The 23605-nt window shown below is 49.0% G+C and overlaps 1 protein-coding gene and 1 pseudogene across 2 annotated transcripts in view; both read left to right on the forward strand.

The window, feature by feature from the left end:
* Nucleotides 1–23605, forward strand: part of ALDH3A2 (aldehyde dehydrogenase 3 family member A2) — a 424152-nt gene that overhangs the window by 309717 nt on the left and 90830 nt on the right. The gene's annotated exons all lie outside the window — the stretch shown is intronic.
* Nucleotides 189–12788, forward strand: LOC146858420 (uncharacterized; annotated as a pseudogene).

Raw genomic sequence — 23605 nt, forward strand, 5'->3', positions numbered from 1 at the left:
GCCTATGGCTAATGGAAAGGACTCTATTCAAAAAATGCCGCCATTGTGGAGCTAAATTCCCACACAGCGACCAACACAAGGTCTGCAACCTTTGTCTCTCGCCCGAACACGAAGAGTAAGATTGCAAAGCCTGCGCCTCCTTCCGGTCCAAGAAGACTATCTGTGATCGCCGGGCTCGACGACACATTATGGTGCAACAGGCTGCACCGGTGCTGGAGGACATCTTCGATGAAGGCCCCGACGTTCCAGACGCAGTGGATTTGGAGGATCTTGACATCGTATCCGAAGCGAGCGACTCTGATGACCACATCAATCCAGGTCAACAAGTGAGTACTATTTGCTAGTATGACATGCGGTGTGCGACCCACCTCGCATTTTGTACAACAAGTGAGTACAGCTGCCCCTGCCCCAACCCCACGTGAAAAAAAAACTGGCTCCGGTCAAGACTTTGCTGAAGGCCTTAGTCGTGACTGAAAGAAAACTTCAGAATCCCCGCCTCTGGGCCCGGCTCCGAAGACAAAGTAGAAGCCTTCTGGCGGCTCAGGACCGAGCAAGCCGCACATTGGTGCCCCAAAAACACCATTGGTGCCGAAAGCGGGAACACATCCTACTCCCGCTGTCTCCAAAAAGGCCCCCGCATCAAGCCCTTCGGCACCGAAATAACAAAAAGCCTTGGATCCTAAGACCCTTCGAAAACCTTCGGATCCGAAAAAGATTTCGGACTAGACACCGAAGCCGAAGGACCCAAAAACCCCTTCTAAGGCTCCAGAGCAGAAATCTAAACCGCGTTCGGAACCGAAAAAATCGGCGCCGGAAGCCGACCCCAATGAGGAAGAACTGTTTCTACCAGATCCCATCGATCTGAAACAGAAAACACTGCATGTGGACCCTAAAATAGGCCATATTGTCATTGTCTCGAAGAACAAGAGGAAATTGGACGCCTCACACATTCCTGAGGTGCCTGTGAAGAAAAGAGACTGCAACTTCACCATTAAGACCCTCTTCTCCTGTTCTTCCTACTAAGCATTTCTCTCCTCCAAAGTCTCCCATACTTCCTCCATACTCACCACCACCACAGGATCATGATGACCTAGGGGTTGGGGGTGGACATAATGACCCTTTCAATGATCCTAATGATGACACTAACCTACCACAGGACACATGGGACGGCTACAGTGACCCTGTAGATCCTCCAGACCTTCCTGATCCAGATGCATACCCAACAAGGCCATATCCCCCAGATGACAACATTGGTTTTAGTCAGTTCATTGATAGGGCTGCCCAATATCATGGCGTTCAAATGCATTCAGACCCCACAGAGGAAGAGCTCCTGGTAGACACCTTTGCACAGTCACAAAAGACAGTACAGACATTACCCATGCTGAAAGGTGTCATCAAACATGCTCCAGACATCTTCAAAGACCCTGTCAGGACTAGGATTCTCAATCCTCAGATTGATAAAAAATATAAACCCGCACCTAATGATCCCACCTACATTCAAGGCCAACTCCCCTTAGATTCCCTGGTAGTGACCAATGCTAGAAAGCGTGCCAACTCTCAGACCTCCGGTGATGCTCCACCTCCAGACAGTCTAAATTACTAGACGCTTCAGGCAAACGAGTTGCCTCCCAGGCAGCTAATCACTGAAGGATAGCTAATGCACAAGCATTACTTGCCAGATATGATAGGGCTCACTACGACGAGCTTGAGGGCCTAATGCAGCATTTGCCTGACCAATACAAGGCCAAAGCAAATGATTTGATTCAGGAGGGCAAGTTAATCACAAACGCATCCATTAAATGTGCCCTTGATGCAGCAGACACTGCATCTAGATCAGTCAACACTAGTGTGTTATTACGAAGGCATGCATGGTTGTGCATTTCTGGGTTCAAACAAGTGCAAACTACTATCCTGAATCAGCCGTTCAATCAGGAACAACTTTTTGGCCCTGCTGTAGATACAGCCTTCGAGAAAATGAAAAAAGACACTGAGACTGCAAAATCTATGGGAGCATTACAGTCTCCATCTACACGAGGCTCCTTTCATATCTCTTTTTATAGGGGCGAATCCAAGTACATCAGCACAGACACTGCTGCCTCCTCCTACAAAAGTTCCACACAAACATCCCCCAACAAGGGATATTTCAGAGGTGGGTACAGGTGAAATAACAACAAAGGGAGAGGCCGAGGTAACAACACTCGCACCTCCCCCACTAACAAACAGTGACTTCCCTCCACTCCCTCCAGACCATTCCACTCCGGTCGGAGGCAGACTCTCCCAGTTCCTACGTGTCTGAAATTCCATCACTACAGACAGGTGGGTAAGACAAATTATCCAATATGGGTACTGCCTGGAACTTACTGCAACTCCCCCCAACATACCCCCAAACAGCGTGCAATGTCCACAGAACATTTAACGCTTCTGAAACAAGAAGTTCTCTCACTGCTTCAAAAGCACGCAATAGAACCAGTTCCCCTAGAGCAGAGGTCTTCAAACTTTTGTAGGTTGAGCCCCCCCAGCTCAATTTATTCAGATGTTGGGCCCCCCACCACCTGACAGAAATTTCTGGATTCTAGTACACTACATAAGCGACCACCACACGCATATCCCGGGCCTTATCCAGCAAATAATGTTCAACACAATAAGAGTGTTTAGTAAAGTGCAGGTTTGCGAGTGGGTGTGGTGAAATGACAGAGGCTTATTACACAGCTCAAACACCATTTTCCAAGATAAAATGTGCGCAAATTGTTTTTACTAGGATGCTTTCTTTTACATATGACATAGATTGATAATAACACCACCAACATTAATGTGTCGGGTGTGCCTGTTTTTCACCACAGTGATGGTCAATCTGTGGATGGATTTTTGCTACTGCCATCCTCAGGTTGTGCTCCACATCCAGTCTTGAACGGTACTTAGGGCCATATGTAGGTAGTGCACGGTGAGCCATGCGACTGTGAGAGTAGGGTAAGAGGAGTGACTGCAGGGTGAGTGAAGTGACCATATGAATTTGGGTATGGATGTAAGTGCAGAGTGGGACGAATGAATGTATGGTTATTGGTGGGCTTATTTGAGTGAGATTGCAGATTGAGCAGTGAGGGGGACAAGTGAGTGAAGGAGTAGTGTGCTCGTGTGACTGCAGGGTGAGGTACAGGGTGAACAGCGCAAGTGCATTGTGAGTGCAGAGTGATCACTGTGAGTGCAGGGTAAGTGTGTGAATGGTGTGAGTGTATCGGGATCAGAGTGAGTGCATTATGATCGTTGTGAGTGCAGGGTGAGCTGAAAGTGAAGGGCGAGAATGAGGAGCGAGTTGTCTAAATGCAGGGTGCATTCCCAGACACTTTAAGTGACTCAGAATGTTATTGACGGCAGCGTAGGGTTTCAAATGTGTTAAACTATTGCTAATATATATATTTTTTTTTAACAGACTTTTATTGAGTTTCATAAAATAACACATTCAATCCCCCTGCCCACTAACTGGCCACCAGAGGAAGCTTGAATGAAGTATAACGGCCAGCCTTAAACTATTGCTATTATGCCAGTAACCAGGGATCAGGCTGGAGAAAATAAATAATGTGCTGATCTTGCGACAAACTCCCAGTCTTGTGATTAGGGTTGCCAGCTCATTATTTTAATGTCCCAGGCGGTACAAAAATAAAACGTCACCAAAAGCTGTATTGTCAGTACTTGTCTGTGCATACTTTGAACAGCAAATAAAAATAGAAATAACTTTTACTTGTGTTCTAGGGTTTGCCTGAATAATCCATGACTGTAATAAAAGGGAACAAAGACAGAAAAATCACATTACAAATTAATACATGCTTCTTTATTTATATAATCATATTTTAGTGTCAAGACAACAATTTGGAGGCTGTTTAAACTACACATGGCTGGCTGGCATTTTGCGCGCCAAGTTTAAAATAAACTTGTCTCCGTTCTGGGAAGAGCTAACCCTCCCAGGAGGGAGTTAATTCATAGAGCTGAAGTACTTCAGCTACAGTGGGAGGCAAGGAGTCTCCTCTGCTACGAACCCGAAGGAACAGGACTGTCTGTTCCTTTGCTTTCAGTTTTAGCAGAGGAGACTTCCTGCCTCTCACTGCAGCTGAAGCATTTCAGCTCCATGAATTAACCCCCTCCTGTGACAGTTAACATAACAAAAGCATGGGCAGGCCGTGCCCCATCGATTTCCCCTCCCTCCTCCTCCAGCCATACCGGAGTTCTCCAAGAAGACTTTCGACTACGCAGGGAACAAAGGTAAGATTAGAGTGGAGTGCGCACCCCCCCTAGGATGGTGTTGCGCGCCCCACAGTTTGAAGAACTCTGCCCTAGAGCATCAAGGGACAGGGGTTTACTCCCTGTACTTTCTAATCCCCAAGAAGGACGGTACTCTCAGGCCAATGCTGGACCTCAGCCCTCTCAGTTTCTACATACAGTCAGATCACTTCCACATGATCACGCTCCCAGAGGTCCTTCCACTGCTGCAACAAGGAGACTTCCTTTCCACATTAGATCTCAAGTACGCCTACTTCCATATTCCCATACACTCTGCTCACAGGAAATATCTAAGGTTCACAGTGGATGGCCACCATGATCAGTTCAAGGTTCTCCCATTCGGAGTAACCACAACACCCAGGGTCTTCACAAAGTGTCTCGCAGTAGTAGCCGCACACTGGCGAAGACCGCAGATCCATGTATTTCCATACCTGGACGACTGGCTGATAAAAGCCAAGTCGCACTGTCAATGTGTTTCATCACACTGACAAAACAATTCAGCTGCTACATCACTTGGGGTTCAAAATAAACCACGCCAAGTCACATCTACAGCCCTCCTACCTGCATCAGTATCTAGGGGCCACAATAGACACTTCCAAAGCTCTAGCATACCCCAATCCAGCCAGGTTAGCCAGTATGCAAACCCTCATCATTTCAAAATTTCAACCCCAACACTCCCTTACAGCTCGAGTTTTTATGCAGCTCATAGGAATGATGGCCTCTTGCATTTTCATCGTACCTCACGCAAGACTTCAGATACGCCCCTTACAAGAATGCTTAGCACGTCAGTAGAATCAGGCTCAAGGTCAACTTACAGATCTGGTGTTGGTGGACAGCCACACACATCGCTCTCTGCAGTGCTCGAACACACACAACCTTTCCAGAGGGCAGCCGTTCCTAGAGCCAGCTCCACAGATAGTGCTAACAGCGGACCCATCCCTCACCGGCTGGGGGAGCCCATCTCCTAAAGCACACAATTCAGGACAGGTGGACTACTCAACAAAAAGTGCTCCACATCAATCACCTAGAATTACTGGCAATATTTCTAGCGTTTAAAGTCATTCCAAGCACATCTCCTAAACAAGACTGTCCTGGTACGCACAGACAATATGACAGCAATGTATTACATACAAGGAGGAACACATTCTTTGCAGCTGTCTCATTTAGCGCAAAGCATATGGAGATGGGCCATTCCGCAAAACATATAACTTCTGACAGAACATCTTCCAGGAGTGCACAATCAGATTGCGGATCTGCTTAGTCGTCAGACGCAGCAGATACACAAATGGGAACTTCATCCTCAAGTTCTTTAACCATTTTTCCAGATGTGGGGCCACCCAGACATAGATCTGTTTGCCACACACACAAACGTAAAATGCCCAACCTTCGCCGCCAGGTTTCCACACCCGTTGTACAAGGGCAATGCGATATGGATGAACTTGTCAGGCAGATTTGCGTTTTTCCGCCACTCCCACTCATTCCGCTAGTAGTACGCAAGCTCAAGCAACAGTCTCTCAAAATAATCATAGTTGCTCCCACATGGGCACGGCAACCATGGTTCACAACACTCCTCAAACTTTCAGTACTTCCAAACTAAAAACTACGTCTCTCCCCAAAGCTGCTGACGCAGAACCATGGAGAGATAAGGCACCCAGATCCAGCACAACTGAATCTAGCAAGCTGGCTCCTGAAGTCCTAGAATTTGGCTACCTTAACCTCCCACCGGACTGTATGAACATTATCAAAGAAGCCAGATGCCCTACTACTTGAGCTTGCTATGCAGCCAAATGGAAACGATTAGTCATTTACTGCAATAACAACAAAATTGACCCGCTAGATGCTTCCATACAGAACATCATTTGCTTTTTGCTGCATCTACAAAGATGTAATCTAGCATACTCATCCATAAGATCACATCTGTGTGCCCGTGCCGCCTACTTGCAAAACGCACAACATTTGTCGTTGTTTAGAGTACCCGCTATCAAAGCCTTTATGGAAGGCCTTAAAAGGATAATTCCTGCCACACTGACACCCTCTCCGATGTGGAACCTAAATATTGTTCTTACTAGGCTCATAGGTCCCCCATTTGAGCCTTTACACAAATGTGAACTGCAGTTCCTTACATGGAAAGTAGCTTTCCTTGTCACAATCACCTCTCAGGAGAGTAAGTGAGATCCAGGTTTTAACCATACAAGAACCATTCTTACAAATACATCATAACAAGGTGGTTCTTAGAACAAATCCTAAATTCCTTCCCAAAGTAATCTCTGGTTTCCATCTTAATCAATCTGTAGAGTTACCATTGTTTTTCCAAAACCCACATTCCGTAGCAGAGAGAGCTCTTCACACACTTGACGTCAAAAGAGCTTAACTTTATTACATTGACAGAACTAATCCTTTTAGAAAGAAAAAACAATGGTTTGTAGCTTTCCCTCCACCTCCAGGTGGATAGTCAAATGCATTCAAATATGATACCAGAAGGCAAAACGTACATTAACAATTCCCCCTAGAGTGCACTCAACACGCAAACTAGGGGCTTCCATGGCATTCTTGGGGAACATTCCCGTAAAAGACATTTGTAAAGCAGCGACAGGGTCTACTACACACACCTTCACCAAACACTATTGTGTAGACGTGCAGGCAAAGCAACAGGCTTCTGTAAGCCAGGCTGTTCTAAAGACACTTTTCCAAACCACTGCAACAGATACAGGTGACCACCGCTAGGGGAGACACTGCTGTAGAGTCTATGCAAAAGTATGAATTCTGCAGCTCGTATGCCTCGAACGGAAAATGCTACTAACCAGAATGCATCTGTTCTTGGCATGTAGAGCCACAGAATATCATACACCCATCCGCCTCCCCGGAACTTGTATCTGTTCCAGTGTTATCTTACTTAGATACATTCACATGGACATCTATTCTGTTTTTTACAAACTCCATCATTTCCCATCAGGGCGAGTAACAATCTGAGGATGGAGTCAATGCCCATGTGCACTATCGTCAAAGGGAGGATTCACCTATCTCGTGACTACAAAATACTTCTTCCAAGACAACAACGAGGTGCAAGCATCCGAGCCAACACCAGATGGCGATCTATGCAAAAGTATGATATTCTGCAGCTCTACATGCCAAGAACAGATGCATACTGGTATGTAGCATTTTCCTTTTCTACCTTTTTTCCACGGCCAGTTATGTTTATAAGATGTTATAAACAAACTCCCCATTCTGTCCTATGGGAACAGGTAGCCTTGCAATATTGAAAAACGAGATTGGCAGTATTTGACTATCGGGACATGCCACACACATCAGGGCATGTCCTACCTTTCATCTACAATGCACCCTGCCGACAGGGGTACCTTGGGCCTACCTTAGGGGTGACTAACCCATAGAAAAAGGGAAGGTTTAGGAACTGGCAAGTGTATGCACTTGCCAAGTCAACATGGTATTCCCAGACTGCACACACACTCTGCAATGGCAGGCCAGAGTTACATTTTATAGGCTGCTTCTGTGGGTGGCACAATCAGTGCTGCAGCCCACTAGCAGCATTTGATTTACAGGCCCTGGGCTCACACAGTGCACTATACTAGGGTCTGACAAGTAAATCAAATAGCCAATCATGGAATCACTATTCAATAACAACAATTTACAAAAGGCAGCACTTGCACTTTGGCACTGAACAGCAGTGCCAAAGTGCCCAAAGCATCTAGACCAGCAAAAATGGAGTCCAACACACAGCAAAACACAGGAGGCAAAGGCAAAAATGGAAGGGAGACCCATCTCAATGGTGCCCGGTCTAACACGTGTCCCCTCCAGCTGAAATGTGGGGCGAACTACCCACTCTCTTGGGAGTTCTCTTCACTAAGGCGGAAGATTCTGGACAGACCATTAGCGTTGGCGTGTTCTGTACCAGGGCGGTGTTCTATCGTGAAGTTCATCCCCTGTAGGGAAATGGACCACCTCAACAACTTTGCATTCTCACCCCTCATTTGCATCAACTATCTTAGGGGGCCTGTGGTCTGTCGGAACCCGGACGTTATTACCAAACAAGTATGGCCTTCGCTTCTTCAGCGCCCAGACCACAGCAAATGCCTCACTCTCAATCGCACTCCACCACTGTTCCAGTGGAAGTAACCTCCTACTGATGAAGGCTACAGGTTGGTCTAGGGCCGCCTCATTTAGCTGTGAGAGCACACCCCCAACACCATGCTCTGAAGCATCTGTCTGCACAATTAATTCTTCTGAGAAGTAGGGTGCCTTAAGCACGGGCGCTGTGCACATGGTGGATTTCAGAGCATCAAAAGCCTTCTGGCAGGTGTCAGTCCAGTTCACTTTCCTGGGCTACTTCCTGGAAGTCAGCTCTGTCAAAGGGGCAATGATGGTGCCATATCCCTTGACAAATCTCCTGTAATACTCTGAGTCCTAAAAAGTCCCTCACCTCTGTCTGGGTCTTTTGGGGTTCCCAAGCCAGAATGGTGTCAATCTGGGCTGTAGGGGCGCCACCTGGCCGCTCCCTACCTGGTGTCCCAAGTGCACCACTGAACCCTGCCTGATCTAGCACTTGCTTACCTTGATCGTGATTCCTTCCCTCAACAGCGCCTTCAACACTTCCCAGAAGTGGTGCAGGTGTTCATCTCAAGTGGCGCTGAACACTGCAATATCCCCCAACCGATTGATTAGCTCATCAGCTCTGGGGATGGGGTGCGCGTCAGTCCTGGTGACTGAATTGAGCCCTCTGTAGTCCACACAGAACCAGAGTTCTGACGTGGTACCGGGTGTGGCAGCCTTCGGGACCAAGACCACTGGGCTGGCCCCAGGGCTGTTGAGGGCTCAGTAACCCCTAGTGCTAGCATCTTGGAGACCTCCTCCTTGATGCAAACTCTGACACTGTCAGTCACTTTGTAAATCTTATGTTTTATTGGAGGACGGTCCCCAGTGTCCACATCATGGACGCACCACTGAGTGACAACAGGGGTCAGGGAGAACGGTTAGAAAACTTTCCCAACAGTTGGCGGCAGTCACTCTGCTGTTCAGGTGTAAGGGCGTGAGAGAGGTTCACACATCCACTGACCCATCTTGCTCCTTTGCAGACACGAGGTCAGGAAGAGGTTCAGTCTCTTCTTCCATCCCAGCATCTGTTGCTAGGAGCATGCCCACTTTGGACCCAATGGGGATTCAGGCAGTGCACATGCAGGACCTGCAAAGGGTTCCTGGGAGACTGCAAGTCCACCAAGTAGGTGACGTTGCTCTTGCGCTCCACCACCTCAAATGGTCTGGTCCACTTATCCTGGAGCGCACAAGGCTCCACTGGAGCCGTGACCCAAACCTTCTGTCCAGGTTGAAACTCGATCAGAATGGCATTCTGATCATACCAGCGTTTCATTTCCTCCTGGCTGGCTTCCAGTTTCGCCTGAGCGAGTTGCCTGAAGCGCTTAGTCTGGTTTCTGAAGGCCAGCATGTCGGTATATACATCCTGGTGAGGTGTACTGGGAGCTTTCTCCCAGCCTTCTTTCACCAGACTCAGAGGCCCTCTTACAGGATGGACGTACAGCAGCTCAAAGGGACTGAACCCTAAGGACTTCTGGGGCTCCTCTCTGTAAGCAAACAGCAGGCATGGCAAGAGGATGTCCCACTTATGTCTCATGGGTTCACCGAGACCCATAAACATGCCTTTTATGGTCCGGTTGAATCTCTCAACCAACCCGTTACCTTTGGGGTGGTAAGGAGTGGCGAACTTATAAGTTACACCTCACTCCTGCCACAGGAACTTCATATACTTGGATATGAAGTTGGTACCCCGGCCGGACACCACCTCTCTGGGGAACCCCACACGGGAAAAAATGCCCATCAATGCTCGACCCACCACGGGGACAGTCCGGAGAGGGATGGCTTCTGGGTACCGGGTGGCATGGTCCACCAAGACCAGGATAAACCTGTTGCCCATGGCTGTCTTGAAATCCAGAGGCCCCACAATGTCAATACCTACCCTCTCAAAGGGTGTGCTGACTACAGGGAAAGGTTGGAGCGGAGCCTTACACTTCCTGCCACTCTTACCACTTGCCTGGCAAGTCTGGCAAGATCTACAGTGAGCATCAGAATGCTTGCGAATTTGGGGTGAGTAAAAGTGGGTGACAAGCCTTTCAACTGTCTTGTCTTGCCCCTAATGCCCTTCCAAAGGCACATCATGAGGCAGACCCAGTAGGAAGGCTCTGATGTGCTGGGGTACCACCAGCACACGGGCTGACTCTGCCTCAGCAACCTTAGGCTCGCTATACAGGAGACCATTCTCCCAGTATATCCAATGTGATCCGGACTGATCACCTGCTGCCTGGTTTGCAGCCTGCTGCCGCAAACCAATGAGAGAAGGGAACGTCTTCTGCTCCTGGCAGAACTCCTCCAGGGTGGGCCCTCCTCCTTGCTGCCAATGGGTCAGCACAGGCAGGTTCCCCAGTTCAGCCACTTGTGCCTCTATACGACTCGGGGTATCCCCCTCAGGGTCTACCTCCTCCTGGACCGTGGGAACTTCGGAGGCCAGTTTCCTGCACCCCCTGCCTCTTCTCTTCCCGGCAGGCACCTGGGCCACTCTTACAGGCTTCAGGTCCTCCTGAATGCCCTTACTGGTTGCCATGGACCGAGTGGTCACACGTGCCCACTCTTGCAAATCCAACATCTCCAAATGAGACCTCTGCTCCACCTTCTCCCAAGGGGAGCTCTCTAAATCATTGCCTAGCAGACAGTCAACAGGCATGGCTGGCCTCACACCTACTCTCAAGGTACCCGAGACCTCCCCCACTCAAATGGAACCTGTGCCATTTTGCAGTGGCACTCTGAGTTGTCAGCAGCAACTACTGGGTAGAATTTGTTGGGGACCACCTGCTCTTCAGACACCAGCCAACAACTGACAGCTGTCACACTGGCTCCAGTGTCTCTCAGAGCCTCCACACTATGGCCATTGATGGCCACCTACTGCCTGTACTTTTTGGTGTTATCAGGCAGATGAGTCTTTGGGACCCATCTCACTGTCTCCTAAAGAGACCAGGGACATCTCTGCGGGACTCCTCCCACTTTGGGTACCTAACTCCTCCCCCAAGGCTACACTAGCCAGTTCCCAGAGCGGTGCATCAGTGGGTGCAGTGGCAACCGGTTTGGGACAAATAGGATCCCCTCGGAAGTGGCCCACCTGACCATAACTAAAACAGGTCTTGGGACCCCTCTGAGCAGGCTTACCTGGCAGGACCCATGCTTTCTTTTCATTGGGAGGCTGGGAACCCTTACCTTGGTCCCCTTGGGGATTACTTTGGGGCCCTTTTTGGAACTCCTTTTGTTTACCCTTGTCCTCCCCACTCTTCTGCTGAGGACCCTGCCCACCTTTGTCGGAGTCTCCCACAAGAACTTTCTGGACCCTGGTACTGACCCAGCGGTCCGCCTCCACAGCAAGCTTCCTGGGGTCAGTCAGCTTACTATCAATCGGATGCTGGCGTAGCTCTGGAAAACAACTACTGGACAAGTGCTCCCATGCAACAAAATCATAGAGCCCCTGCAAGTCAGTTACCTTGCTACCCTTCACCCATCCATCCGGTGCTCTGCAAAAATGAGATAAATATTCCACCCAAGTACTTGACTCCAGCTTCTTGCAGTTCCTAAATTTCTGCCTATGACGTTCTGGGGTCAACCCATACCTGGCTATCAAGGCTTCCTTCATGGGGGCATAGGACATCTGATCCTCAGTGGGCAAGGCTAGCAATGTCTCTCTCCCTTCACCTTTGAAGAGGCTCCAAAACATCGCTCCCCAATCTCTCTCAGGGACCCGGTGGGAATTCATTGCTATTAAATCGGCCTTAAACCACGGCTTAATGTCCTCGTGCTTCATGAAATCTTTGATAACATCTTTGGGAATTTATACTTTTCCTTCCCCAGGCACTGATGATGTGCTGCCAGCAGAGGGAGTGATCTCTAGACTCTTTGCTTTCAGCTCCAACTCCCTCAACACTCTCCTGCTTTAAAAGCATCTTCTCTTCCATGGCCAATTTCTTGCTCTCCAACTCCAACCTCTTATTCTCCAAGTCTCTCCTGCTTGAGCATAGGAAGCTCCATTTGATGCACTCTGCTTCTTTCCCTGTCCTCCAACTCCTCTGGAGACAGACCGCTTGAAGACACACTGCTGACTTCCCTGGGAGGCACCCCCTCCAGTTAGGCACACTAGCCCATCCTGCTGCCCTTCTAAATTCTCCCCCTCCACCATAGGCTCCTCGGTCTGCGCACTGGCATTCCTTGCTACCAGCCAGGCCCTCAGCGCCTTTTGGAATTACTCCTTTCTGGTGAGGCCTCTCACAGAGATTTTAATTTTTTTGCAGATGGCTTTAAGTTGTAGCACAGTATAGGTATCAACCCTCTTCTCTTCAAATTCAATATCCACAGATGCAAGTGATGCTGCTTTACTCAAGGTGAAAATTGGCAGTTCACAAGATGCAAAAAAGTCCAAGGAAAAAAACTCAATAAAAATGTATGTGGTCGTGTAATGGTCTGCACTTACTAGTAGTGTACACCAATCACTGTATGTATATCACAAATACAAGTCCAGGATCCCACCGGTGACACCAATGTTAGAAAGGGGGGGTCTCTAGTTGGGTGAGGAAGGTACCTTTGTCCAAATAGGGACCTTTGCTTCTAGTCAGGGTTAAGGGGATACACTCCTAAAATAAGTAATCTTTATCTAAACCAAAACAAGACCAAACTACAAAAATCCACAATACAGCATCAAAAATATCCTCAGAATAGGTTATTCACGCAAATTAAGGTTCTAGCAACAAATACTTCCACCTGGAGTTATTACGGCGTCGTGGCAGAGAAAAATCCTAAAGAATAGCGCCGACCGCGAGGTGTTGCCTCGAAGATTCCTCGGGAGCGGATCGATGCCAAAAGGGGTCCACCTCTCGACAGCCCCAACCCTGAATGCTGTTAAAGCACAGGAGAGCGGGATGGTCAAGCGGGGGAAGGAAAGGATGGAAACAGCAGGGAGGGAGATCTGAAAAGAAAAGACACTAATACATTAGCCTCATTTGAACACTGTGGAGGTAACTCAAGCCTGTAGGGATATCGTATCTAACACACCTGTAAATCAATAAAACTCTTGTTCTCCAGGTGTAATCATCCTGGACTTCACACAATCAATAATATGTTCTGGATGCCACTATGGCTTCTACGGAGAAAAAGGAGGCATTGTAAATACTTGCTCCCTTCACACATCCACCATGCAACAACTCTCAGCCTCGCCCGGTAACCATATACACCAGAATTAATGCCGTGCTTCACGTCACAGGGGAAGAGCAGACTGCTGCCTCTTAAACCCCCTGTTAATACACACAAAGGAAGGTGAGTTAAAATACATCTTTCAACTCCATGAACGTAGCAATTGTCACTGGGGTCACGATGCATCTGCTGGGTACTGGTTTCCTAATCACCTAACCCCCTCAAGGCTTGCATCGGTACTTCAAACTGGTTTACAAGGTTCAGGTCCTCAAAATACTGGAATACGAACAACGCCCGTAGCGTATGAATTGTTAAGAGCAAACGCGTTCTTCCGCGTTTATCGCTACGAGAGCCGGACGGCTCACAAGGTTCTCAGTGGTGCAGGTGCACCCTTACCCTACACGGGCGGACTGGAGATCTGGAAATCAATAGCTGCTTAGAAGTCCTCGGCTGCTTCGAAGAATAACCAGCAGCGAGTGAAACGCCGAGCGGCGTTTTGAACTGGAGCTGCTTCCGGGTTACGCCCACGTGATCGGCGTCCGTAACGGAGAGCCGGGAATCCTGGGAACTGTAGTTCGGCTAAGTGGCGCCTGTCCCCGTCCGGGCTTTCCGTCTCCGTTGTTTCCTCGAGTCGCCCCCACCACTCGGTCAGCCACCCCCAAAGGGCCTTTGCTTTAGTTTCCTGATGGATGCCCCCACCACCACTCAGCGAGGTCAGAGGGTTACACGGTATGTACGATGTTCGAGGGGGGAGGAGCATGACACGAGGTGCGCGGCATTGGCCCCGTAGTCAAGCAGACCCACAAAAAAAGGTACCTTGGAATTAATGAAAGCAAAGACTGTGCTCGGCGTCGGGGAGGTGATGCTTCTTGGGCGCCTGCGGCGTCGGTTTCTTACGACCCCAGGGGAGGGGAGATCTCTCTTCCTTATTGCAGGGCAGGGGAGGTGAGACGTTGGTTCCTTACTGTGTCGAGGAGGTGATATCACGAATGGCGGTGAGGCGGCGGTACCTCACGACTGTGCGAGGTCGATGGATTCGGGAGTCACCCACATCGAGGATCGGCTCTGCATTGATGAAGCACTGCGTTGGTAAAGTCGAGGCTGCGTTGCAAGTCGGGATGGTGCGTCATGGACGTCATGAGTGGTGTCCTCGTCTCAGGTGCAGGCAGCGGCCTCGATGTCTTCGTAGTCGATACGGCACGGTGTTAGCAGGCATCGGGCCTGCATTGCAAGCCGGACGGGGCGACGTGCTCTTCACGAGCAGTGCCCACGGCTTCGGTGCAGGTTATTGCGTCACTCGCCGGCGTCTGTGTTGCAATTTCCTTCTGTAGCAGCTGAAACAGCACTTCCAATGCAGAGAGACAGAAGGTATGAAGACTTTGTGTCCCTGAGACTTCAGGAGGAAAGCTCAGTTTCAAGCCCTTGGAGATCTTCTTCTTCAAGCAGGTGGCAAAGTAAACAGCCAAGTCCTTTTTCTCCTTTCCTTGGCAGCAAGCAGCCACTGCAGGCCAACTCCAGGCAGCACAGGGGCAGTAATCCTCCTCAGCTTATCTGGCTCTTCTCCTTGGCAAAGGTTCCTCTTGATTTCCCAGAAGTGATCTAAAGTTCTGGGGTCTGGGCCCCAATATTTATACCACAAAATCCTTTGTTCTCTGAAGGCTGAGAGTGTCTGTACCCAGCCAAAACCAGTTCTGTCCTCACTGGTGCAGCTTCTTGGAAGGAGGTTGAGGCAGCTTTGTTGAAGGCAGTCCGGGCCCATTCAGGTGAAAATGAAGTCTCCTCCCCCTACTCTAAATGCAGCCCAGTTCTATTCAGCCCAGCCCTGACTCATCGGACTTCTGGAGCCACTGCCCCTCTCCAACCCCTGTCATCCAAAAGCCAGACATGCAATACACAAACCTATCAGAGGCACACTGGATGGTTAGGCAAGAAAATACCTACTTTCTAAAAGTGGTGTTTTCAAACACAGAATGTAAAAATCAAACTCACTAAAAGATGTATTTTAACATTCTGAGTTCAGGCTTACTAAACTTTATGTTCGAGGCATATGAGCTGCAGAATTCATACTTTGGTATAGATTGCCATCTGGTGTTGGGCTCAGATGCTTGCACCTTGTTGTTGTCTTGGAAGAAGTCTTTGTAGTCACAAGATAGTTGACTCCTCCCTTGGACGATAGTGCACATGGGCATCGACTCCATCCTCAGATTAGTTTTTTCCATCATCGGGTTCGGATGTAACATCAGCGCTGCGGTTCGGTACTGTGTTTTCCAAACCTTTTCGACCCACAAACCATCGCAAACTTCTCTGAAGGCTGAGAGGGTCTGTACCCAGCCAAAACCAGTTCTGTCCTCACTGGTGCAGCTTCTTGGAAGGAGGTGGAGACAGCTTTTTTGAAGGCAGTCTGGGCCCATTCAGTTGACAAGGAAATCTCCTCCCCTTACTCTAAATGCAGCCCAGGTCTATTCAGCCCAGCCCAGACTCATCAGACTTCTGGAGCCACTGCCCCTCTCCAGCCCCTGTCATCCCAAAGCCAGACATGCAATACACAAACCTATCAGAGGCACACTGGATGGTTACACAAGAAAATACCTACTTTCCAAAAGTGGTATTTTCAAACACAGAATATAAAAATAACCTTCACTAAAAGATGTATTTTAACATTCTGAGTTCAGGCATACAAAACTTTATTTTTCTACCTTGTTACCAGGGCCAGGTATGTTTATAAGATGTTATAAACAAACTACCCATTCTGTCCTATGGGAACAGGTAGCCTTGCAATAGTGAAAAATTAGATTGGCAGAATTTCACTATCCGGACATGCCACGCATGTCCTACCTTTCACATACAATGCACCCTGCCCACAGGGGTACCTTGGGCCTACCTTAGGGGTGACTAACATGTAGAAAAAGGGAAGGTTTAGGAACTGGCAAGTGTGTGCACTTGCCAAGTCGTCATGGCAGTCCTAGACTGCACAGAGGCTCTGCAATGGCAGGCAAGAGTTATATTTTACAGGCTGCTTCTGTGGGTGGCACAATCAGTGCTGCAGCCCACTGGCATCATTTGATTTACAGGCCCTGGGCGCACACAGTGCACTATACTAGGGTCTGACCAGTAAATCAAATAGCCAATCATGGAAACACTAATCCATAACAACAATTTACTTACGGGAGCACTTGCACTTTGACACTGAACACCAGTGGCAAAGTGCCCAAAGTACCTGGACCAGCAAAAATGGAAACCAACACGCAGCAAAACACATGAGGCTAAGGCAAAAAAATGGGAGGGAGACCCACACCAATGGTGCCAGGTCTAACAGGGGAGGTGCGGAATTCTGAGCGCTGCTGGTCACAAGGAGTCGTCCCAGGCAGAGTTGGTGGAGCCCAGGATGAGGACTTCAGTTTTGTCTGAGGTAGCTCTCCTTCATCCAGGTGGCGACTGCCTTCCTCCTGTTGTGGAAGTTGCTCTTGGCAGCTGTGGGTTCGCCTGTGAGGGAGAGAATCAGCTGGGTGTTGTCGGCATGAAGACAACGTTGAGTCCGTGGCTTCCGACGATGCCTGCAAGCGAGGCCATGTAGATGATGAAAAGGGTGGGCTCAGGGGGAATCCCTGAGGCACTCTGCAGCTGATCTCTGTGTGTTGAACAGTGCAAGTCTGACTCTGCGTTCGGCTGGTGAGGAAGGAGCAGATCCATTCTAGGGCTTTGTCGTGGATGCCTTAGTTGTGGATTCTTGCGCAGAGGTTGTTGTGGGGGGAGACGGTGTTGAAGGCAGCTGAGAGGTCCAGGTGGATGAGGGCAGTAGTTTCGCCTCGGTCTAGGAGGGTGCAGATGTCATCTGTAGTGGCGGAGAGAGCTGTCTCTGTGCTATGGTTGCTTCCAAAGCCCTATTGGGAGAGGTCCAGGATGTAGTTTGTTTCGATGAACTCAGAGTTTGGTGTTGATGGCTTTCTTGATTACTTTAGCTGAGATGGAGAGGAGAACGATGGGTCTATAGTTTTTGCTGTCCGTTGGGTGGGCAGAGGGTTTCTTCACCAGGGGGTTGATCTCTGCGTGCTTATAGTATTCAGGGAAGGTGGCGGACTCTATGGAGCAGTTGATGGTGCGGCAGAGTTTGGGTGCGAGGGAAGTGCCAGGCTCTGTTGAAGATGTGGTGAGGGCAGGGATCGGAGGGGGCTCTGAAGTGGATGCTCTTCTTGATCCTCAGGGTGTCGACCAAGGGGAGGGTGGTCCAGTTGGACAAGATCTGCTGGGGTACGGAGTCATTGGGTGCAGTGGTTAATGGTGGGGTGGGTGGATCTTGGGTTGCAAAGCTGTCGTAGATCTCCTTGATCTTGCGGTGGAAAAAGGTGAGAGATTTCTGCACAAGTCTGGAGAGGGGGGGGGGGGGGAATGTCTGCTGTCTCTGTGCTGGGTTTGGCAAATAATTTGACCGCTCAAAGAGTTCTTTGCTGTTGTGTGTGTTGGCGATGATGCGTTCCGGTATTGCTGCCTTCTTTGTTGCTCTGATGAGGTGGTGGTGTGAGGTACTGCCGGTTTTTAAGGCTGCATGGTCTGCTCCTCCATCTTTTCTCGAGCGGTCTGCAGGCGTGCCTGAACTCTTGGAAAGCCAGGTAGAACTAGCTGGCTTTCTTGGAGGGCTCCTTGCCTGAGGGTTTCCTCAGGGGAGCCAGTGTGTTGGCACAGTCGGATACTCAACAGTGGAGGTTTTATGCTGAGGTGTTGGTATCTGTGGATGTCTGTGGTGGGGTTCTGCTGAGGGAGGTGGTGAGCTGGTCTTCGGTGATCTGGTTCCAGCTTCTGCGAAGATCGTGGTGATTGTGGTGGGGTACGATGGGTTTGTTGAAGTGGACGCAGTGGTAGTCAGTCCATTGTGGCTCTGAGGTGTGGCTGATGGAGATGTTGCTTGCGGAGGAGATTGGGTCAAGCGTGTGTCCTGCTGAGTGGGTTGGAGATGTGACCAGTTGTTTGAGTTGGATGGTAACTTGGTTCTCCAATAGAGATGAGGTGTTTTGGTCATCGAGGCTGTCCAGGTGGAAATTAAGGTCGCTGAGGAGGATGTTGTCCATTGAGGCTAGAGCGTGGTGAGTGATGAAGTCGGCTATAGCTTAGCTGAAGGGTGGGCGGGGTGCAGGAGGTCTGTAGACGAGGGTGCAGGGGGGTTGCAGTCGTGTTGGTCTGGTTCTCGAAGTGGAAGTGGAAGTGGAGGTGCTCCATGTCGGGTGAGTGGTCGTTGAAGCCGGTTGTGAGGCGGAGGGTGTTTTTATGTACGATAGTGATGCCTCCTCCTGGTTGGAGTGGAGATGATTGGAGTGGGGTGAATTGGATTGGCATTGCTTTGGGTGGATTGATTGAGTGGGGTGGAGTAGATTGGGTGGATTGAATTAAGGTAGATTGGATTGAATTGGGGTGAACTGGATTAGGGTGGGGTGAATAGGATAAGGGTGGAATGAATTGAGGTGGATTGGATTAGATAGGGTGAGGTGTATTGGAATGGGATAGATTGCATTTGGCTGGATTATGGTGGATGTGATTGAGGTGGGGTGGATTAAAGTGGGGTTGATTGGATTGGGGTGAGATGGATTTGTTAGGGGTTTGGGGGGTCGGAGTCAATCAATCAAGCATTTGTTGAGCGCACTACTCACCGGTGAGGGTCTCAAGGCGCTAAGGGGGATTGAGGTGAGGTGTATTGGATTGTAGTGGGGCGAATTTTTGGGATTGGAGTGTGGCAGATATCTTTGGACTGGAATGGGGCAGATTGTTATGGATTGGAGTCGGTCATGATTGGAGTGGGGCAGTGTTGGGAGGTGTGTTATTGGTAGGGGTAAGTATGTACCTAGCACTAGCAATAAGGACACCAGCATAATATATGGTCCAGTCATGGTCTCATTACATTAGCCCACGGCTCAACCTTTGGTAGCTGGCTGCGAGTAGGTGGGCTCAATTTAGGAGATGGGTATGTAAAGCTTTTAAAAACATCAATTCATTAAATAAGACATTATACAATAACAATCCCACACCCCTTTATAAACATAGGAAATATTATTGTCGTTTTGTGTAGGGAAATGGAGATATTAATTTTTAAAGAATAATTACTATCTAGTGCTTAAAAACATATATTGCCAACTTGGGACATCTGGTAGCGCTTGACCGGGACAAAGTCAAAGTTTGAGGCCGACCGCGATGGAGCACGGGTCGGATACACTAAGCAGGATGCCTCAGTCAAAATTTTACCTTGACACTTAAAAACTGTGCTGGAGAGTTTTCTCTCGTAGTCGAGCAAGGCTCCTCTTCAGGGCGAGTTTTTAGTTGACGACAGCAGCTTTGCTCAGCTCTAGGCCTCTGTGAAATCCTGGGCATCTTGAGCTCCTTAGCTTTCAGTGGGACCAACCTGAAATCCAGGCGAGTCGCGGTTCGACATTGGCGGCCTGACACTCGTCGACAATCCGGTCACCTCATGTAGTTTTTTCCAGATGTTGCTCCAAACTTCTCCGAACTTCAGGTAGTGCTTCCCCAATTTCCATTTGGCGGTTTGATGTGTTCACAAACAAAATCCAAAGTTCCAGTGTCTTTGAGTTTCTCCTCGGAAGTTGAGACTGCAGTTCCCACAGTGCACTTTGCCAAATCTGTTAAAGTCTAGCTGAAGGCAGTCAGCTGAATTCTTCTTGCTGGAAATGATGCAGGTGAAGCTCTTTTAAACTGTTGCTTTCAGGGAGTCCTCTTCTCTTTTTTGAAGCAAGGCAAAGTCCTTTGGGCTTTAGTTCCTTAGTGTTCAGTAGGTACAGAGTGCAATGGTCTTGGTGCAGGCCAAGGTTCCAGCAGGGCAATCCTCCTCTCCTTGTAGTTTCAGGCAGCAGATCTGAGTTTCTATGAAACTGTCACATATTTATTTAATGTTCTGGGGTGACAAGTAGAGGGGCCCCCTGACCAGAGGCCCCCCGCACCCCCTGAGATAACCTCTATCTCAAAGCAGGCCACTTGTCACCCCATCAAAGCAGATTGACTAAGCCTGTTAAGGCTGGCCAATCAAGAGAGGCTTCTAGAAGGCTGGATTTCAGGTCCCAGAAAAGAAAGTTCTATAACGTCTTTCCTGTATTAGCTATGACAAATTCAACCATGGTAAATTGTTGGATCTATCATTGCCAATCTTTTACGTTCTTGAAATATTATTTTAGCTTTTTCCTATCAATAGCTACACCGTATTACAGTATCCCCATGTTCACCTACAGAGCTAAAACGCTACAGTGGGGAAAAAATATTGGTAGTTTTTCCCTCGCCAGGGCATATAAAACATCTTTTAAAATGGCCTTGCTGATTCAAGTGGGATGGCTTGGAGTGAGGCAATTTGGAGTGGCAGATTCTTGGAGTGGGGTGGATTAGGGTGGGGCAAACTTTTGGACTGTAGTGAGGCAGACTGGAGTTGGATGGATTAGAGTGGGGCAGACTGGAGTTGGGCGTATTAGAGCGGGACAGACTTTTGATTTATGGACTGGAGTTGGGCCAGACTTATGGACTGGAGTTGGGGCAGACTGGATTTAAGGCAGACTGGAGTGGGCAGATTCTTTTGACTGGAGTTGGGGCAGACTGGAGTGGGCCAGACTGTTTTGGATTGGAGCGGGGCAGATTAAAGTGGGATGGCTTGGAGCGGTGAGGTTCCGTGTGAGACGGGACGGCACTTTTTGAGTGGTGACGAATATGGACGAGTGTGGTATCTATGAACCGCAAATGACGAGTACAGTGGGTGTGCGAAGTTTCGCAATACACCCATGTATGGTTCGTCTCATTTTCATGTTCGTTCATCTGAACCCTTGGGCTCCATTTTAGATACAGCGTCCATTTTGTTTCTTGCCCTCAAGTAGCCAGCGAACGGGCTTTTGCCCGCTTCGTGACCCTGGGACTTCCAAGATAGTACGAAGGACACGTGTTTCTTTGAGGTGACTTTTACGACGAGGGGAATGACACGAGTAAGGCCGATGGCCCCGCTCGAGGCTCATCTTGCCGCTCCGGTCTATTGTTTCAGTCACGCATACATTAGACACGAGGTCTTTGATCCCTCTATCGAGTTTCCTTTATTGCCCTAACACTCTTTTTCTAACCTGTTGTGCATCCTCATCCTTTCCTTACATTCTGTTTTCCGTCCTTCCTTAATGTGTTTATGGTTGAGAGGAAATGTGTTTATTGCGGAGGGAATATGTTTTTACAGTTGGGAACCAGCAAGGTTGATTGTAATTATGTCCCGGCCTCCTGAAACATGAACGCGACCCTTTTGAAGTTTATTGTGGGAACTGAGTTGAACCTTTTTGTTCGCCATACTGTGCTATGGCGAAAATGTGTATAAAAGGAGCGACCCACTTCTACGAATTTGAAGCAGTCTCCGAGAACCTACACGCTGTGTACTTCTTGTGACCTCTGTATCCCTGCAGTAAATAAACGCTGATCTCTGACGTCGCTGGAAGTGTCCCGTGTCTCTGTGTTTTGTACGCCAGAACAGGTAACCCACGAAGGTTTCAGGTGTTGTCCCCTGGCACCGCTGGGGCTTAATAAAACCCAGTCCTTCAGTTGGCGCCCAACGTGGGGCGACATCAACGGTACCGGTCCAAAGCCCGACGATCGTGAGGAACTTCGTGTGAAATCTCCGAGGGAAGGTGCACCCCGCTTCATCGATCCAGTTGTCGAAATAAGTGGCCCGACGTCCTTTCCGCGAAGACCCCCGCCTCCTGACGGCTGCGACGGACCGATGCCCTGACTGTCGACCTGTTTGGCGCCTGGCGTAGTCCTTTGTACGGCGAGACGATTGACGGGCCTTCCTGGTGACGCCATTGTTCTCTCAGTTAAGTATTTGTGGGTCGCTCCCAGTGTCGCTTTGTTGTTTGCATGGTTCCATTGCATTTGTGGTTCTTAGTTGTTGGTTCTTAGTTGTTGGGTTTTATTTGACGATTGCAATTGCCAAAAACCGAGGGTCTTGCATTTTTGCGAGGACATCGTAATTCGATAGCCCTTGAAGTTTGTATACTTGGCTAGTGTGCACGATGCCTGGCCGTAGTACTTTGTTTGGGTTTCTCAAATGTTGCAGCATGGATTCCCGGCTGGAGGATTCATGCCCGATCCCTCCGGCTGGAACTCCGCTTTACGAGCTTTATAGTCGCCATGGCGTGGGTCCTATCGTATATAATGCATATTGGGTTCGTTATACTAAAAAGGATGGTGTCCTTAGTTGGCCACCTCATGGTAGTTTCGAGACTGCCATTTTAGATAACTTGGAAGCGAAATTATTTAAGAAGAAAGTTAGGCCGGCCATGTTTGATTCCTTCCGGTTATGGCGGAAAGAGGCCAGGCAGAAAGAAATCAAACAGAATAAGAAAAATAAACGAGAAGGTGTCATTACGGTGATGCGTAATGCAGAACAATATCAGTTAGATAAGAACGAGAAGGAGCAAGAAGTTAGTGCTCGGCTTCACCATATGTCGGTGGACAAATGTTACCCGACGCTACCTTCTGCGATCGATAAGACAGGAGAAGAATCGGTGGAAGATTCGCTTTTGTCTTATCTGATGAAGTCGCCACCTCCTTATGCTCCTGATGCTATGGGTCCTGTTAATCCCCCTCTTCCTCAACCTGCTGTTTTGGCGGCTGCTGGTCAGCCCGCCGTTCCTCCTGTACTCCCGAATCCCCTTGGGCCACAGATCGTACATCCCCTTGTTCCGGCTTCTCTCCCTGCTGCGCCTTTCCAAGTCCCTCCTCAGTCTGTTGTTCCTGGTACTCCTGCTGCTGCATCTACCTCTACCGTTTCTGCCCCTATGGCTGCTACACCTTCGTCTTCTTCCTCTTCTCCTTCTGTCCGTAGTCGTCTCTTGACTGCTGTTGCTTCTCTTTATTCTCCGTTCTTTGGGCCGATACTTGGCTCGACTCTTTCAGATGTCGCTCAAAGACGCAGTCAGCTTCCCGATGATAGGGAACGTGAGACGTTGGTAAAGACTGCGCGTAGATGGATTCGCAACCCTGTTAGATACACCCCACGTGTAGTGTTCGAAACGTTTTCTCAGTTCAATGTGCCCACGCAACGATTCGTGTTCGAAGAATTGTGTAAGTCATT

This window comes from Triturus cristatus, chromosome 3_2 (assembly GCF_964204655.1).
Source record: "Triturus cristatus chromosome 3_2, aTriCri1.1, whole genome shotgun sequence".
Taxonomy (NCBI): Eukaryota; Metazoa; Chordata; class Amphibia; order Caudata; family Salamandridae; genus Triturus; species Triturus cristatus.